The sequence below is a fragment of the Falco rusticolus genome, chromosome 5 (assembly GCF_015220075.1).
Source record: "Falco rusticolus isolate bFalRus1 chromosome 5, bFalRus1.pri, whole genome shotgun sequence".
Classification (NCBI taxonomy): Eukaryota; Metazoa; Chordata; class Aves; order Falconiformes; family Falconidae; genus Falco; species Falco rusticolus.
The window spans coordinates 70,437,898-70,457,405 of NC_051191.1; the positions used below are offsets into that span (position 1 = coordinate 70,437,898).

The window sequence follows — 19,508 nt, forward strand, 5'->3', positions numbered from 1 at the left end:
GTTGCATTTGGGGTATGGTTTTTCCTCTTCCTTTTTCTACGGGAAAAAGTTTTAAGCCACACTATCTCCCAACTCCTTCTGTAGGATCTGTATTCTGCCATGAGTGCGGCAACACCCACAGACACTGATGAGAGGGAAGTGATGGCTGCACACTGAGCCACTGCCGGGACCTGCAAGCACTGCACAAGGGACAGGGCCTGACCTGGTGCCACACTCACCCGAACCTATGTTACACTCTTGGGGGAGCGTTGCCTTCCCTCCCTCCTTCCCCAGTGCCAGCATGGCCATGGCCCACAGCTCCACATCACATCTTAAAAAGATCTCCTCTTCTCTCCTCCCAAATTCACAGCTATCTTCAGTATCTATCGACAGACTTAAATCCTACTTAAAGGTTATAGCTGAAATTAGTGACTGCACAAAGTCAACACAAAAACATTTGAATAATCTGTTAGACTAACAGAAAAGCCCTCGGAGAAAAGGCCCTGCACGTTCCTACTTCCCACTCAGTAGCGCCAATACCTGATCTGCCTGTTCTCACAACAGGTGGTGTTGGATCTCCTCTCTCAATGGTTATAATTCAGGGTAAAATTTAGTGTGGAAATATTATTTTATTTTAGTACAACCCTTAAAACAAGTGATTCTTCACTATTCCAAAAAAAATTCAGTTTGATTGTAAATGATCTATCCACCAGTTTAAAAAAATGATTAAAAATATCCCTATCAGATTTAAGCCAAGTTCTTCCCTTCAACACAAAACTCAGAAATTTAAGCCTTCCATGCCAGCATCTGCTTGCAAGTCTACACATTGCCTCTAAGTCTTAACTATATGCTGAAAGTTGTTAGAAGCAACATGCTTCGTAACTTTTGGGACAAAATCCTAATGCTTAGAAAGGAAATCCTTAGGATTAAGACTGTGTACTCACAGCTAAGGTCACCTGAGCTGGACGTTATTTTATCAACAAAATAAAAGTGTGTAAACCTCAGTTTGGTGTCAAGAAAATCACTTCAAATGAAGCCTAAGACTTGTTATTATCATACTTCTATCATCTCAGAGGAATCGTATTCTAAAGGTCTACAAAGTATAGGTGATATTAATGCTTTAAATTCTCACAGAAATCTTTTTCAAAACACTTCACTGCTGATAAGCTATAAATGCCCAAAGGGCCAGCAATTTAAGATTTATCAATGTCGTACACCACACACTAAATTTTGTTTCGTATTTCGACAAGTGACAACCAAAATAATTAAAATTCTCAAATACCAAATAACACATACTTTCATAGTTAATAACACATTCTTTCAAAGCTCCACCTCAAAAAAAAGAAAAAAAATCTTAAGACACAGTCAGGCAGCACTGACACTCAAGCTGCTGCTTTACCTTTTCCCTAAATGACAAATAACTTTGCATATCAGCAAAGAGGTGTCATCGTCTTTCAGTCAATAGTCAAACATTCTATGAAGTTCCTCATTGAGTTTTCCAAGGGTGTTAACCAAGATTTTTTTTATTTGTTAAGTAAATGGTTACCTCGTTTCTGTGCAACATCTATCCATGTGTTACAATTTTACAACAGTGAATACCATAGTAGAAGGGAAGAGGATCAAATAATGGCTACTGACACTAGTTTAACTGAAGGAATCATGAATTTAGTATCAACAAAACACTAAATCACTGTATATTTCATGCAAAGAAGGTAGCTTTACAAGGTAAACATCTAGACAATTACTGCAGTCTTACCAAAGCCCCTAAGACCAAGATCAATTTTCTTATGCTTTGACACCACAAACAATAAGGACTTTTTAAAAGGTATACTTGCCTACTTATGGTCATTTTTAAAGCATGCGACTTGAAGGATTAAAGAAAAATATAAATCTAAATTTACAAAGCAAAATAAAAAATAGTGAAAATTCCTAGTGACATGAACACTACTTGGAGGACTACGTTTTCCCATCTGCTTTGAAAAATCTCCATGCATATATTTTGGAACACCAGTGATACTGAAAACCCATAACACCACTAATATGTATTATGCCAGAACCCCACAAAATTTCAACTGCACCTATTCAATCCCTACCAAACTTGTCAAAGGGATTTTCGACAGAGATTGCTGTGAACTGCAGTCTATAATTCAATACTATTCCTACAGCTTCCTACATACACCACAAAGTTCAAGTCACATTTCCTAATGATGGCACACCATCATGATCTGTCATTTCAACAGCAAATGTAGTACCTGACACCTGAGCACGGAACAATCCAGAACACCAAGCAACAAGCTGCACACGTCTTGGACACAACAGAAAGACAGGACACGGACCCCCAAAGCTTTGCTTTGCCAGGCCACCCAAGTCTTAGGTACCAACCCAGGAGACTAAAGGGCTGGTTAAAACAGCTGGGAAGTGAGCTCACCTGCGTAGTTCTGAGAAAAAGCCCAGAGCAGGCAGCAGCTGTTCAAACCAAAACTGCAGCCTCAGAACAGCAACAGATTTCAGGAGCTCCTCCCACCTACAATCACCTACAGCAGCAAACCTAACCTCTCAATTAAGTTATAAACAGCACCTGAAAGTTTTTGCCAGTTCAATGATGAGAGTTACTCTGCCAGCAAAGAATGGAAACAAGACCAGTGAAGAGAGAGCACAGACAATTATTACACACACGCAGATGGAGCACTGAGAAGTACAGAAAGGAAAAATTAATAGGGGGAAGGGAATGGAGAAAGGGGACTGTGGCTTACAGCTGCCTGACTAATTGTATTTTCCATATTGATAATGAATTTTAAAAGCATGTTTAACTGAAAATATTTAAGGGGGGGGAATACATCCTTCTAAGTGAAGACAGGCAGTGTCACTTTAACCACCCTCAATGACAGCACAGAGGAAGATTCTTCTGCATTTTTTTTTCCCAACTAATAAAATCTATTAAGCAATGTACTAGCTTAAAATGAGACACTGCTTTTCTATACGGCCACATATTAGAAAGGCGCTTTTTCCCCAATTTGTTTTGTTTTTAAGAAGACAAGTAAGTAGCAAGAGTTCTGGTCTGAATTTCTTTGGACCTCTTCTTCTTTAAACAAGAGTAAGAAGCGTGAGAAACAATTTGGCAGCTGTAGAAGAAATACTCTACTTTTTAATTTTTTAAGCATACATAAAAGATTTGTAAGAACTGTAAGAAAAATTCATTTACACAAGAGGAAAAGTCAATAGTTTAATTTAAATGAGAAAAGTAATGGGATAAGAAATGAGAAAAAAATGAGCCCACCTTTGCAATACACAACCATAATGACTCATGTATTTTGATCTATTTGCTTAAATATTTTGCAACCGTTAGCAGCCAACACTCTATGGTTGCCCACAACATAAAGCCAGTGATCTTTGTGACCTTCACTAAGAATTTTAGACAAAATCCCTTCCTCACCCCGCAGAGGGATCAGCATGAAAAGCAAAGTAAGAATGATACCCTTCCTCTTTAAAAACTGAAACCTTCAACTGGTACTTGCAGCTCAATGTTATAAAACTGTGCAGGTGTATCAATGTCTTGCCAGTATCCTGAACTTCATTCTTCCTTTTCACAGATAAAACTTGCAGTTCCTTACTTGCTAAACAGAGCTTATTTTTCTGCACTTCATCTCTATTACAGGAATTATTAGTTGCAGCCAGCTGCACCTTCCTCTAAACAGGCAGATGCCAAAGTTCACGAGTTCCTGAAGCTCTCTGGAGAGCACATAACCCTACTCAACACAATTTGATAGGAACATATGGTGTAAGCAGTTAGCTGAATCAGATCCCTATTTATCAGCAATTAACTCTACCAAGAAAGTAGCGCAGCAGTCTCCTCTTTGCCCAAAATGTTATTTAGCCACAGAAGATAAAACACAGATGCATCCTTGTGTTACACAAGACACATGACCTGTGTGAGAGCTACAGTGTGTTAAGTAAGGGCTCTTGATTAAGCCACAGAAAGGACACCAACAGCAATGAAATCAGATGGATATTAGGGGCTTGATAATAAATACGATGCCTTGCCACATACCTAGCTTCAAACAGAGCAGCCTGTGCTGCAAAAGCCAGTATTGCCGGTTTGCCCTGACCTAACTGTAGAGCAAATGAGGAGTGTATGTAAATTACCCAGCACAGAAGTGGCTATTCTTTGAAATCGAAAGGCATGATTCAGCCACTCATGCCCTCTCCTACGGACTAGCACATGCATTTGAGCAAGCAACAGCAAAGAGGAACCAACAGCAAGTGGCACAATGCTGGCTACAAGTGTGCGATCCTTCCCTTAAAAGAAAACAACAGGCAATTCCTAAGGCAGCTACCTAGTTACTTAAGACATTCTGCCACAAATACAAGCAAGCAGATTGTAGGCATAGAGGAAATGTTTTTTTTTAAATACACAAACCCATGTCCAAACAAACAAACAACACACCCCAAAAAACAACAACCAAACAAAACATAAATGCACACCACACAAAATCTCGAACAGCTACAGCTCAATATTTAGCTGGCTGCTGAAGATGTCAGTGAAGTGGCACCTGGTGGTGGCTTTTCTGCACACCCAAGAGAGCCATGCCACCAAAAATGTAAGTTTCAGATGGCCCTGTCAAATTTCACATGGTACAACTTCAACATGTGGCCTTTGGCTGTGGAGGAGATGAAAGTAAATTGGCCGCAGGGATACAAATTTAGTTACATTTGTTTCCAAATGTAACGTTTAGCTCATTGTTCCTACATGACAGATGCTTTTTGGTTACATAGTATACTACTATACAGTGCTTTCAGCCTTTTACTTTTCCCTCTACACAAAGATTCCCAGATGCAGTATATAACAGTAAGAAATTCTGCATGTCTTACAGCAGTCTGCATTCCGCCTCACTTACTGAAAGGAATTCCAAAAAAGAGTAAACTCTTCCATTTATAACCTGAGCTGCATTAAGAAATGCTGTAGGTAAAGATATTGGCAACAATGTATTACAGCAACCATTTTTACAGTTTTACATTTTCTATACATCAACAGATCTTTCATACAGAATTTCTAATGAAATAAAATGGAAGAAATTTCCATCTCCAAATGATAGCAAAGAGTATTTCAGCTTCTGCTGTAACAGCTACAATATAAACTGAGGAACTATAATAATGCCAATAAAAGATTAGCCACTAAGATGTACTACATGAAAATCCAGTTGCTAGCAATTTCAGAATGCTTTGCTTTCTATCGCATCCTCATTGGCTCAACCCTTACTGCTTCAGACCTCCGTCAAGAACTGCGGTGAGTAACAGAGATTACAAAACTCCTCAGTCAGCACTGTCTGTTCCTTACCTCGTTCCCAACTCTACATTTCCAGGAATAAAACATCTGTGCATGGCTGATAAAAATTAAACCAGATACTAAAATGTTACTTGCAACTGCTCATAAAAATACAAATCAGAAAATACTTAAATTTTTACACAGCACTAACCATACTGCTCATGCTGTGACTATCTCAGCAACACAAACATTAGACCTGTATTCAGTCACAGATACTCACAAAATATTTATCTAGTTTCAAGTGAAAAATTAGACACAGAGTACCCATATACATATCAGTTTTTTGCTTAAAGCATACCGTGGCATCAAAAAGCTGATTTTTTAAAAACAATTGTAAAAGCCAAAAGGAAAATAACTTGGTTTTAAAAATTAATAATTTCATCTTTAATGATCAGTACAGTCTAGACAAGATACTGAAATTTTCATTCATAATCCTCCGTAGATATCACTGCTGCCTCTTCAAATATCCATGCAGCAGTGGGCTTGGCATACCCTGCCCGTTCATGCTAATCTTGGAGAAAGACGCGGAGCTGAGGGTTGCTGCTGTGCACAGATACCCCCTGAGCTTCCAACAGAGCTGTTGCTCCACACCACTCCTCCTGATGTGGGAAGCCCATCCCTTCCAGTGTCCTCTCAGTGTTTGTCTCCATTTCTTTACGTGGGAAGGGAAAGCACAGTTCTCTTTCCTCCCAAATCCCTCCATTCTGGCCCAACTTGTGAAGTTTGGAAAGCTGAAATCAGAACCCAGCGGTTTTCAGAGGTCTGAGTGCTCCCAGCAAGGAGGGACGCATTTGTCTAGGGATTTGTGGAACAAGGCCTTTCACATGCTCACTGGTGCACAGCTTTGACTGCTTATTAAGTTAAATGGTGAAGGACTGAATACTTTGTGTCTGCAGCTAATTTACAGATACTGCATGTTTATAATCCAAGCACCAAGTGGGCGTTCAAATGAGTGCCAGATCTTAATAACTGTATTTTAACTCTATTAAGTATTTTAAGGGAAGATAACATGATTCTATCAGCTATTAAGCAATGGCATTCCCCCTGCTAAGTTCCCTGACTAAACACATGCAGGAAAAACAATGCACTACAGAAAAAAAAAAGAGCATGTATTGACTCCTTCTGTCAGCCATATTTTCTTAACATAAGCCAACATCAATCAATCTCTTCACTCAATGTGCAGTTCTCACCATCTCCATGTGGAACTCGTTAATGAGTCTCCATTTAAAAAAAATATCATCTGTAGTTATCAGGTACACAGCAATAACAGACTGGTGTATACAGTGCTGCTTGCTATATGTTAAAGAAAAGCTAAGAGGTTCTTATCTTACCAGATGACAACAGACACTTCATTTCAGAGACGCTGTACTAGCTTCAATTGACATAAAATACAAGCTCACAATGCCAGTCTGGGTGTTGTGTTTTGCTGTTTGATTTGGGGGGTTTTTCCCTTTCTCTATGCTTCTGCCAGCACTTTGTGTTAATTGAGGTGCTGACTTGGCACTGCACTAGGAATGCAGGCAGCAGTGCTGCAGCTGCCCTGTTGAGCAGCAATGCTTGCAGACTGCAACAGCAAAAGTGAGAGAGAGAGAAGTTTATAGCAGAGAAACACGGGTGAACGTCAGACATGGTGTGAGGTCTGCTGCTGTGAGCTGCTGAGACAAGCAAGGTTTATCTGACCACGGACAAGGCAGTCTCTGTGGTTGGAGACCACAACTGAGATGGGAAATTAAATATAGCCCTCCTACCACAAAAATAAGTTTTGCAGCAGCAAAGGAGGCTGTACCATTGTTCTGTTCCTCCAAGGAAAGTTTTCTTTCCTAAAATGAAATGATATAATGAAAATGGCACTCTCAGGTAAACATGCAGTAGTTTGGTGAACAAGCTTCTGCTGGTAAGAAACGCTTTTCCATAGAGCTATACACACATCCCAGCACAAGCCCAGGCCTCTCCACAGAAGTCTTGGTGAGGAACAAACTGAGGAAAAGGAAAACATGCTAAGTTACCTGTGCTAAGACCCAGGGACTGCAAACCATGAATCAGCTGGTTTCCACATCCAATACATACTTTACGGAGAACATTACTGACCAAAACTTTCACATAAAATTATAAGAACAATTAATGCAGTCAGCAAATGACCATTTGTTGCTCTCAAATGTTGCCTTAAATGCAGTTTGCAAAACAGCCTCAGCAGATACATTTCACCATCCTCTGGTTACAAATGAAAATAAAAAATGACGTGTGTGTACCAGGGCAAAAAAAAGCTGTGTTATCTCCTTTGCTGATTTGAATAAGCCGTCTTTTCCTCTTCAGCTCATCCTGTGAAGACCATTAATCTGCCTCAGTGCTACAACCAAAACATGTAAAGAGCTGGGGATGAGGTTCATCAAAGAGTCACGATTAAGCAGCAAGCACTGCATATGGTTTCCACAAAGATTACTGCAGGTCATCTCCTAATTCCAACCTACATCTGAACACCTACCTGCATGTCAGTGCAAAAGTACTGCTTGTAGCCGCTCTGCTCTCCTCTCAGCAGGCTAAATCACAGCTCTACAGATGAAACTGTAAGGGTAGCCCAGAGTCCAACCAAGCACACTTTTTTTTTTTACTTTTTCCTTTTTTTTTTTTTTTTTTTTGGCAAACAGCACCCAGATACTACTCTGGTGTAATCAAGTCTCCTGACAACGTGAAACTCCCACTTTAAAGAGTCCACTGACAGATGGATTCAATTTAAAGCATGACTATGAACAGCTGCTGCTGATCACCAGCTTGTAAAGTGAACTCATTCATCACAAAATATTTCAAAAGACTGAACTGAAACGGAACAAATGAATTTGAAGAAGTACAGGAGGTGTGGTGTTAGCCTTGGAGAATGTGTCAGATGTAAAAAGCACAGCTATGGTACTGCTGCTAATTTATTCCTGTAAGCGCTAGCTCTACTCTATTAGCAGCATTCTCCAGATTCTCAAAAATCCAGGAGGGGAGGCTGAATAAGGTATTAGAAGATGTAATTAAACACTCCTTACTGAAGGTGATTTTAACTTAAGTGAGCCACTAAAGGGAGCTGACAGCATGTTTAAATTGCGCTGGGGAAAACTTCAAGATGACAAGCCTCAAAAAACTGCTGGAGGGAAAGAAGGTCATTTCCCCAACTGCTCTAACTCAGCAAGAAGTTCCCTCAGTCATGCAAGGGGGCCACGTACTCTGACTTCATCACCTTCACTTTAAATACCATGAGAGGCCTTGCTGCTTTTAAAATGTTTTCGTCTTCCTCTTTGATCCTTCAGTATGGCTGCAGTCAAGAAAAAGACAACCTTCAAAGTACACAGCCTCACAAATGAAACCACCAATTATGATGGTCTCTGAAGAGATGGGGAGCTGACACAGAATTAATTCACACGGGGGTTTTTTTGATTTGTTGGTTGTTTTTTGGGGTTTTTTTGTAGTTCAGGAATTATACAGCAAAAGTAAACATTTTAAACTTCATTGCATTTATCATGGCCACTGGATCTTCTCCAAGTGACTCGGATTTTCCCCCGAGTACTTCCTACAGGTTATATATGGGGCAGGGTCACAGATATCAAGAATGAGGGTAATATGCGGGAAAGAAAATTCTCTGTGAGCTGTCTCAGGTGGTGACTCATCCTTGCCAATCCTTGCTAGGGTTTTCTAGCAAGGGGAAAACAAAGTTTCCAAGACTTTCTTGAAGGCAATTCTTTACCTAGAAGTGATATTTATAACTCTTCAGACAACTGTACCAAACTATACTTGCACCAGTGCGACTTCATGAAGAAAGCACAGAAGTCTCACTTAGAATATTCATACATATATGCTAATCTTCAGTCACTGCTGTACCAATATGCAGTTGTTCAACAGATTTTTATATCTTAGTATGAAAAACATACTCATCTAGTTTGAGCTGCAGTAAATTTAATAATACATTGTTTTAATATTTATTGATGAATGGAGACTAAAAGGAACAATACTAACCCACAGAGACAGTCCCCCGGGTTTTTTCCTCAGTAAAGAAAATGCAACCGGGGGGGGAGGAGGGGAGAGAAAGCCCTCTCATATAGCATTTCCCTCTTTCCTTTTACAGAGTACCTCTGTCAGTCTATTTCTCTACCTACTATCCTTCCTCAAACCCAGGATAACAAGACAAAGCTAAGGTGTCATAAGCTTGTGCAAATAAGGCGTATCAGATATCCTGCAACTCCCCTTCCATGCAATGGAAAAAAGCTACCACTTTGCCATCACCCAGCTTCCTGCTACCTGGCATGAAAGCAATGCAAGGAAGTGATCAGTGGATTAACACCATGTCAATAACTAGCTCCAAGACAACAGTTTTGTTATTTAACTCATTCTGGGGAAGCAGCTGACCATTGCTAAGATATACGCTCTGATGCCGGGGTGAAAAGCAGCGCGCTCAGCAGCATTGTTCTATATGCAAGAACGAAGGCACACGCACACTCTTGCTCACACACCCTCTGCAAAGGTTATTCATCACCACAGCAACCTCTCAAAACAAAGGTGGAAGCCAATTCAAACCACCCTGTTCCTCTGATGACAGAGGACGAAGGGTGCTCTCCGCCTGCACACTACAGGGAGCTTGTTTGCCTGGGTTTGTTTTTATGTCATTGGGTCTCATTTACTAATTTAATTTTCAGCAGCCCAGCATGCATGCTCAGAGCAGAACACAGCCAAACTTATGCATTAAACAAAAAAAATCTTATATAGCCCCAGTTAAAAAGACAGAGAAAAACTGGCTGATACACAATTCCTTCTTGCCACACGGCTGAGCAAATGCCACGTCCTTACTACATGTACCCACCATCACCCTACCTTCCCCACCGTCCTCCCCTACATACCAGGAACAGCCACTGTAAAATAAACACCCCACCTAAAACCAAGAAAACCCCCAACCTCTAGCTACCATTTCTTCCTTCCTCTCCCCTTACCACTCCTTCACATCCTCTTTCACTCCATGGGAGGTTAATGATTTTGGATACCTTAAAAAAATCTGACCAAGACAGTAAAATAATTGTAAGCTCAACACAAACAAGCAGCAGTTTCTCCCCAAATCTGGAAAGAGCACAGCCCAATATTTCTTCCCTCGGTCACTTGAGGAAAGAGATTATGACCATTTCTAAACCTTTTCAACTGCAAGCCAAGAGGAAAAAACTCTGTAATGACAAGCTGTCAACACTCAATGAGCAACGTAGCTCTCATTTGTGACATTGATTCTTTGCTTGCAGAGCGGGGCACGTGGGCATCAGCAGCCACACCACATGCAATGACAACACTCAAAATGCTCAGATTTCTCCATTTCTCAAAAACAAATGTCCCATCTGAGCAGCCAGGTCTTGATGTGAAAATGCGCTCCCTATCTTTATGATTTAAAAGACAGGGTAACCATGTGGTTTTGAAATACAGGATTAGAAAAAACAGCAGTTCCTAGAAATGTTATTTTTAAAATAGAAAACACAGGTGATTGAGCAGATAAATTCTCAGAGGTTATGTCCCATTTACTCTCATTGAGAAATAAGTTAAATTCCCCTGTAGTGAAACTACCAGACATATCCATCTAGCTTCAGTGATTCCATGGAACTAAGCAAAAAGTATGCTAACAAGAGTGGTTTGATTTATATCAACTGCTTAAGCTACCACTTTTCTTAAGTTTCAAAATAATCATTAATAACTGACCATTATTAATTTGCAGGCTTATGATGGTCTGCAATATCTGTCAGTGTGTTCTAGCATCCCAGCAACACAAATGAATATCTGGAGCAGGAGGTTCATTTACCTGATTCTGAAACATATTTATTTACATATTTATAATACGTGTTAGCCAATCACTTTGGTGTAATACTGCTCTGACACCAAAGGATGTCTATAATCAAGAAGAACTAGAAATGCAAGAAAAACAGCAAAGGATCATTTTAAAAAAAAAAAAAAAACCACTATGAGAAAATTCAAGTTACAGACAAAGATTCACACTGTAGTTTCAAAAAAGCACACTGCATTTGCAGGTAGCAAAAAGCAACACAGCGGGATTGAAAGCAAAGTGCAAAATGCCAAAGTGCAGGAAACTCTCCATGTATGCTGTACTTGAAGCTCTATGCTCTGTTACTACAGCATTCACAGAAATAGAAAAAAAAAACACCTGCATTTGAGCTCACACACATTTCTTAAGTGCAGCCATAGGCAAACCCATCAAAATTGGATGTATTCATAGCATGAGGTGATTTACGTCATGGTATAATCACTACTTGACATGATAAGCAGGCATTGGCTGACTCAATCTTTATCTGCACAGCGAATTTTCAACATACCTTCCTGATGATCTTGGGTTTCAAAAGAAGTCTCTCCACATGGAGATGCTTTCCTACACACGCTGCAGGGGAGCAAAGGTTTTTGCCTTCTCCTCCATGCTGGCATTCAAGCTTGTGGGTCAGACTGGGCCCACAGATATGACAGACAACAACTAGTCCTAAATTTGGTACCTTCCTGACCAAGACATAGACATGCTTCCACTGCAAAAGAGTAACTTTATCTACATGAAATTATTAGGCTTCTAGAAAATCTGTGGCCTCCAACTTCTCATAATGGAAATACTGGTGAAAAAAAGTGCACCTACTCAAGCAATAATAATTTTAAATAAAAAAACATTGCTTCAATTACTGCCTTGCTTTCTCTATTTCTATGAAACCAGAAAATCAATTGCAACAATTTTAAAACATTTCTCCTCCAAAGTTGCTGGCGTTAGCAAAGAAGTTGTTATATTATTGAAGCACTGGGGCTCAGAGTTCTCAAGCAGTATAAAGCAACTGCATCTACCTTCAGCGGATCTCAACATAGCAGCTGTTACGCTTGAACGGAAGCGTAACTTGAAGGGGAGAGCAGCAGTAATGAGAATGGAGGTAACTTAAGGACAGGTACCTTCCAACTCGCAAAAATACAATGGATACTTGACAATAGCACCGAACTTGTTTTCTGAAACTTTCCATTAATTAAAATCTACTTGACTTAGCCTGGTTTAATAGACTACTGGACCTTAATGTACTTGAGTTCCTTGTTCTGCCTTTGCCTCCTCCAGCATAAAGGTAGAATTACCCTCGTAATTTTTCAAGCCAGAGTAATTTTCCAACTCCACTGCTAATTAAGTTAGTACATACAGATCAGTACAGCACTGACCTCCAGGTTTTTGTCCAAATACTCCAACGAGCACTCTTAACAACTTGGTAAAAACCTGAAAGAATCTGGCAAGAACCTAGTATGTGTATTGCCTTTCCTGCACTCATCCTTACAGGGGCTCCTTCTACCTTCTCAAGAAGTTAACTTCAAGTAGTTCTGCTTAAAGCACCAGTTTTCAACTCTGATACTCACTGGAAGATTCAGTATCTGATGCAGAGCTGTATCATGCTGATGCTTTAATGGGACTCTATCCATGTACAGAGGGGCCACTTCCCCCAGATTTCACAGACATGTTTAAATGATTAGCAATAGCTAAGGGCACATATGTTGTTTTAATAGCGAATGTGTGCTTAGCAGACCAGGCTGCATCTCATCAATAATTCCTTGGTGTAACACTCCCAGGAAGACAGCAGTCAGCCCAGCATGACAGAGTCTTAAATAAAGCAGTGTGTTACAAGGTGCAAGGCAGCACTCCACACATTTGCTGTCAAAGAATCACAGCATTTCAGCTGCTGGAAGCAGCAGATTGCCATTGTTTTATCAAGGAAAATCACAGATGGGAGAAACTGACTGGAAACCACCTTTCCCTCCAAAAAAATTGCTAGCTATTATCTTTTGCAGAGAGGGTATGTCTAGTATTGAACTGATGACAGGATGACATTTTGGAGGTCAAGTACCCTCTTTTCTTTACAAAGCATCTTCTAAAAGGAAGCAGGGGATGAAGTTTGTCTGAACACAGCCACACAGAGACCCAAACAGGGGGAAAAAAACCCCAACATGCACTTGCATAAAAGGCTTTGAGGAGTTTCTTTTTCTATTCAGCTGGAAAGGGAGTGAACAAGCATGCACGCACACACACACACACGCATTTTTAATCATCCTTATGCTGACAGCAGCCAGTCACTACTTCTGTTATCAGAGCCCCACAGCTTGTATTTCCAGGCCGTGAAGCACTAAGGCAGAGAGTATAAAACCTCTGATTAAAAAGGTATGATGATATTGCCTAGTACACCAAACCAACTGCTACAAATTTGAAGTTTGTCCTCACCAGGATATTATTCATTCAGCAGAGGGAGAGGAAAAAATACTCTGCAAACACACAAACAAATAGTAAGGGTTTCCTGAGATTAGCTGGTAACCTGGATCACTCTTATTTTCCCTAAGCTTGTCCGTCATCCTCTGGGAAAAACAAGCAAGGCAGGCAAGTCTTTGCATCCAGAAACTTACAGTTTGCAAAAAGGTGCCAGCTGTTAAAGAGACAGAGAAAGAGAGAAGCTGCGCTTATATACAGCTCACCAGTGACCACTTGTGCAAATGCCACGTGCCTGGGATTAAAACTTCAGCCCGGGTAGATGCTGTCCCTGCCACTGCTTGATTCAGCTCAGATGGCTGGCACGTCTCCAGAGTCACTCAGAAGGCAGCTGCCCAACAGGGCAAATCACTGAAAAAATAGAAACAAAACAGGTTCAGCTTTGTAATTCCACTACACATTATACAAGTTAGACTTGTGAATTGCCGACTTCTTGAAATGTGATTTCACGTATTGCATGAGAGGGAGAAGTACATTTCTGATTAGAGTTCATCTACTACTGTCCAACGTGAACTTTCTAAACACCAGTAACAGCAAAAAGAACTCCTCTGTACAGCTAACAGGAACCTCATAGTCAAGATACCTGGACAGCCTCCACCCTAATCCCTGCTTTCAAGCGCAGTTTGGAGCTGGATCCCTCTTCAACAGTGGAGTGAGGAGTTTACAAAGCCATGGGCCTGACAGGCTCACCAGAGCTGAGAAGGCTGCAAACCCAAAGGGAACGGGAGTGAAACACATTCATAAACACATTTTGTAAAAGCTTGGTCAAGCACAAGGATGGATTGGTGAGAAGGGCGCTCCTTCCTCACCTCACATCCCCGTCCCTGGTGGGAAGCAACTGCTGCCCACACAGCCCTGTGCCCCAGCACCCAGCCGTGGCGGAGGGGCAAGCAGCCCAGCACTGCACTCACACGGCCCGAATGGGAGAGAGACAGGAAGAACGTGTCTGTATTGAGAGACACTGGGGACAGCTCAAGAACTCCCCACAAACCAGTGGGGCTGGAGCCCACGAGGCACTTGGGGAAGGAGGATGCAGGAAAGGAAGAGTAAGATGAAAACCAAAATGGGAGGCAGAGGAGAGAGACAGCAAATGCTGAAAATTTTTTGTTGGGGTTTGGTGGGTTGGGTTTTTTTCAGTTGGTTGGGTTGGGTTGGGGTTTTTTTTCGGGTTTGTTGTTGTTGGGTTTTGTTTTATTTAAGGTGATAATTATGGTATTGTCCCATTTTCTCCTCAAATTTTTGCCACCCCTCAATTTTGAATCTGACATTCAAAAGTTCGGACAAGCTTAGTGCTTTTCTATTTAATTTTTTAAGTCATACCCAACACTTTGTTCTAATGTGGTTGTACATACAAGACACTTCCAGCTTAATTGCTACACCATTCCAGGCACTGACCAGTCCTTCAATTTTGGCAAAACCTGCTCCATCAACAATTGAATTCTTTGCAGGACATCATTTTGACATTATCCCAGTTCTGTGACTTCCGTGAGAGGTTCCTCTGCCCCTTCCTTACAGTGCCAGCCCTACAGTGATGTTTTCCATTTTAGAATAAATCCAATTAAAAATAATTAAAAAGTGTAGATCAATTTGATCTTGCAACAGAATTAGGAAGAACCAGTAACAGGTCAATCCAGTAACGGGGTAAATGGCAATGGGTCAATTCAGTCAATCTGAACTGATCCAGTAGCTGCATATTAATATAGGAAGCAGTACACTGTACTGAACCTCACCGGGTTGCCTACTAATATGATCCGATTATAGTGGTGATTTAGTTATACATCACCTAATTTTTCAAAACCATAAACATTTAATATTTTAAGGGGAGACAGGCAATTAATGGCTTGCTGACCAGGAAACCCACATCAAAGAAAGGACAACACATGGGCAAAACACAATAAGGCAGCACGGGCTGCCTTCCATCAGTATCTCATTTCCCTTGGCCTCTCCCAGCTCACTGGCCTTGTGCAAGACCTTCTACCTCTCCATGCTCATTTTCTTCTTTGCAAAACATAGATAAAGGTGACAGCTGTCTTAATAAAATGTGAGTGCAAGTGATGAGGAGCACTCTAAGAGCCAGGTATGGTTAGCAGCACATCCAATGCTTGCCAACACTCTGGGTCAGTGTGAGAGGGTTGCCACTGATTTCAGAGGAAACAAAGTCAAACACTGAAAAAGCAATAGACTAAAAAGCCTTAAGGAGCAATCACAGCGAGACCTTTGTGTGTAGGTGTCTCTATCTCAAAAGAGTAAGGGGGTAGACAGAGCCACCTATGGATACACCAAATAGGAAAACGGGACATGCTCAGAAGTTACCTCTATATAAAACAGGGTCATCTATAAAGTTCTGCAACAGGGGAATAGGCTTGGCTGCATGCGTACGTACATATACATATATATGTACGTATGCAAAAAGAGGACAGGCTACACCTCTTTTTCCAATAGCAACTTGTGATCCCAGTAACTACTGAGAAGAGTTAAATTCTGTGTAAGAAGCATGGGAGAACTAAAGAACTCTGCTAAGAAAAGAAAGTACCAAACACTAACACATTCATTGTTTCCAAGCTCCTTATCTCCAAAATTTGTGCCAGGTTTTGGGATTCTCATCTGAAAGCCAATGTAAAACAGAAAAGGAAAAAACAGATTTCAATGGTGAGTCGCAGATTTGCTCCTTACTAATATGATTTTGCTGTTTGCAGCCCTGGACATGAACACAATTAATGAATAATGACTGTGCAAACAAAATATCAGATAATGATGGGAGGGGGAGGGAAGGGTGAAATAATCGCATGGGTGGCTTGGATTGGATTTGGCATCAATTAGAAAAATTGATGCCCTTTTAATTATAGGAAAAAGTCTTTGCTAGAAAGATAAGACAGACACGACAGTCAAACCACTTTAGTCCCTGGATTTAAATGTATGGAAATGGAAAGTTCACAAGGTGTGGGTTTTCCAGTGTGTTTTCTTTTTATAATAAAAAAATTAAGCTCTTTCTCAAAAATTACATCTGAGTGTGTGTATAAACCTTCAGCTCACTTCAAAGCTGTTACAGCAGCAATTTGTTCTGCTTTCATCACTCTGGGAATATTACTTACTACAAGTAGGACTGCCTTCTACAAGGTACAAGGCATCTTTCCTTTCCCTTCTAGAAAGAGCCCAAGTAAGTAGGAGTTACAGCCACTTGAAGAATCAGTCCAACAACTTATCAACATCACTTAAGATCCTTCCCTAATTGATTCCACTGAATATATTATCAAAAGAGGGCACTAGAGATTGCTCCTGTTTGATTAAGGTTGCACAGTGCATGTTTCTTTCCCTGGTCTTATTCATAATTCCAGCAGCTCATGCCAGATTCTCACATGTGAGAGAAGGCTAATATAAGCACATGAAATGCATTGTTCTCAGTACTTCTTTAGTAACCCAGAGGAGATTAATAATAGCCTTCAAAAAACCAAACAAAAAAAAAAAACAAAAAAAAAACACAACCACCACAAAAACCACACACACAAAAGGGACAAGGACATCTCTACAAAACACATGCAATTCCTCAACTACTCAAAAAAGAAGAGTCCCTCACAGTTCTGGATGTTTTACTGCTACTCTGTACTTCTACAGCTCTTTTACAGTAACACCAACACTCATACAACCCATATTTACATGATCATTTCTACAATGAGATAGAACTACTTCTGAATAAGTGCTCTTTTATAAACAACATTTACTATCCTACAATTCATAATCACCATTTCTATTATTCAGTATCTATAACCAGATCTCAAATAGTGTTTAGAAGATGTAATTGTATTTGCCAATTACCTCTGCAGATGTGACTTACAAAGTAAAAGCACAATTATACAAGGCAGAATTTATCCAGGAAATAGGAACACTGATACTTAATCTTACAAAATAACCCAGAGATAATTTAAAGTAAGATATTTACAAAGAACAGTGTCTGTGCCAAGAGACTGTTTGTATTGGTTTCCAAAGAGGGGACAGAATGTTCTCTTCCAAAGAGCCACAAAACAAACTTCCTGAACTAATCTGAGTTTTCTTTTTGCTTGTATTTAAGTGCAGGCTGGTCAGACTTACTCAATAAAAAAATAAAAATTATAAATTTAGAAAGAACTTAATTTGCTATAGCCTTGTCTAGAGAAAGCACAGTCACATCCTTCAAAGTAAGTGAAACTGGCCACCTGAACAGATCTGGAACCACTGCTGCTCTGCTGAAAGTAATAGTCTGGAAGGATTTTTTGGACCTTTTTTTTTTTTTTTTTAATTTTTTTTCCATAGCATTCTAAGCAGCTGTAATCAACCTTTTTTGTCGTTTTTGGTTTTAGTTTGGGGTTTTTTTAATGCTAGTCTCTTGATGCACACCAGCACAGTTTGAGAATGTGGAGATAAGAGATGCAGCATGCTCCGATAGTAAAGAAACGTAGGAAAGAACTTGAAGTCATCAAATACCAGTTTATTTAACATAATATTTTGTTCCTAAATCAGTCATATATATCTCTAAGCAAAAAAAAAAAAGAAAAAAAAAAGAAACCGAAAAAAACCAAACACAAAAAAAACCCCCACACTAAACAAGGCCAAAATTAAAAGAACCTCAAAACCCCCAACTTCAGCTCAGCTTTTACCTCCTTTTGCCTTTCAGGAGCTGATAGGCAAGTCCACAGGGAAAAGTTCCTTTCCAAAGCAAAGAGAAAAGCATTACCGGTAAGGTCAAAAGACAACATATTGTGTGTGACGTTTTTGTAAACCCTGTTTAGAAACAGTAATGGATTTTAAAAAAAAAAAATATATGTATATAGACATACACACCCCCTACCCTACATCAGGACCCTGAGCCCCAGAAAAAACACACTGATGTCTAACTCTACAACAGTTATAGAATCATAGAACGCGTTGGAAGGCACCTTAAAGATCATATAGTTCCAATGCCCCACCATGGAGGGGTTTACATGTACATTTCTGTTCTGTTTACATTTACATTTGTGAAAGTTTCTTGACTAGCAAAAATATTCATTTCACAAACCATACAATGCAAAACTACTTCCAGAACCATTAGAAGTACAGTTTTTTCCCACCAATATACCACAGGCGTATTTGTCATATTTGCGACACAAATGACCATCTTTTCTCACGGTCTCATGGGCTAAGATGCTGCATTATTTTGCCTGAAACTGGCAGAATGCCAAAAGAGATGGAAACCACCACACAACTTAGATACAAGCCAGTCACTTCTTAAAAGATTATATTCAACAATATCGTTTCGAAATGCTGCGCTACAATCCCACTGTAGAAAAGACATCCTAAACAGACCAATAAAATACTCCACAGAACTGGGAAGGATATAAAAAGAAGACAGAAACCTAATGCAAATTACAACAGAACTGCAAAATGTATTTCATTTTACTTATAGTGATACAAAGTTTCCTAAATCTAAGTCAGATGTCTAAGTTGTCCATCCTCATTGCCACTAGTTCAAAATTGCTATAGGTTTTTTTAAAAAAAAAAATTTACTACTGCCCTTCAAGTACTTATACCTTCCTTGGTCCTGTACATTAATGCCAGACTTGGTTTATTAACACCTGTTAAGATGATTTCAGTGGCTATTTAGTTATCACTGTTGCCTTGTTTACTTTTGCCTTTCTCCCAGCTTCAACTTCTTGTAGGGTGAACAACGAAGTATGTTTTACTTTTCGGTTCCTCCTGTCACAAAGTTTAGGCCTCAAGCTCTGCAAGGATCAGGTCATTCATCTGAAAACCGATCAGTACCATTCTTATTTTGAAACAGAAAATAAATTATATTAGGCTCGGGTTTTATAAAAGTTGTTTTCTTATATTCAACTTGGATCCACTTCTACGCTTGAGTGTATGAAAGTTACACTGGCAAATATACTCACATACAAACCCTTAGTCTCCTTA

At 39.9% G+C, this 19,508-nt stretch overlaps 1 protein-coding gene across 12 annotated transcripts in view; it reads right to left on the bottom strand.

Annotated features, from left to right (window-relative positions):
• The window catches only part of EPS8 (epidermal growth factor receptor pathway substrate 8), a 141,133-nt gene that overhangs the window by 92,581 nt on the left and 29,044 nt on the right, over window positions 1–19,508 (bottom strand). For 8 of the 12 annotated variants that reach the window (XM_037388209.1, XM_037388207.1, XM_037388206.1 and 5 more), the window contains exon 2: window positions 13,793–13,937. The exons of 1 other annotated variant lie outside the window; for it this stretch is intronic. The gene's annotated coding sequence lies outside the window, so the exon portion shown is untranslated. Of the gene's footprint in view, window positions 1–13,723; window positions 13,748–13,785; window positions 13,938–19,508 lie in introns of those variants that run through there. 3 more of the 12 variants (XM_037388210.1, XM_037388211.1, XM_037388212.1) reach the window with 3 other exon arrangements.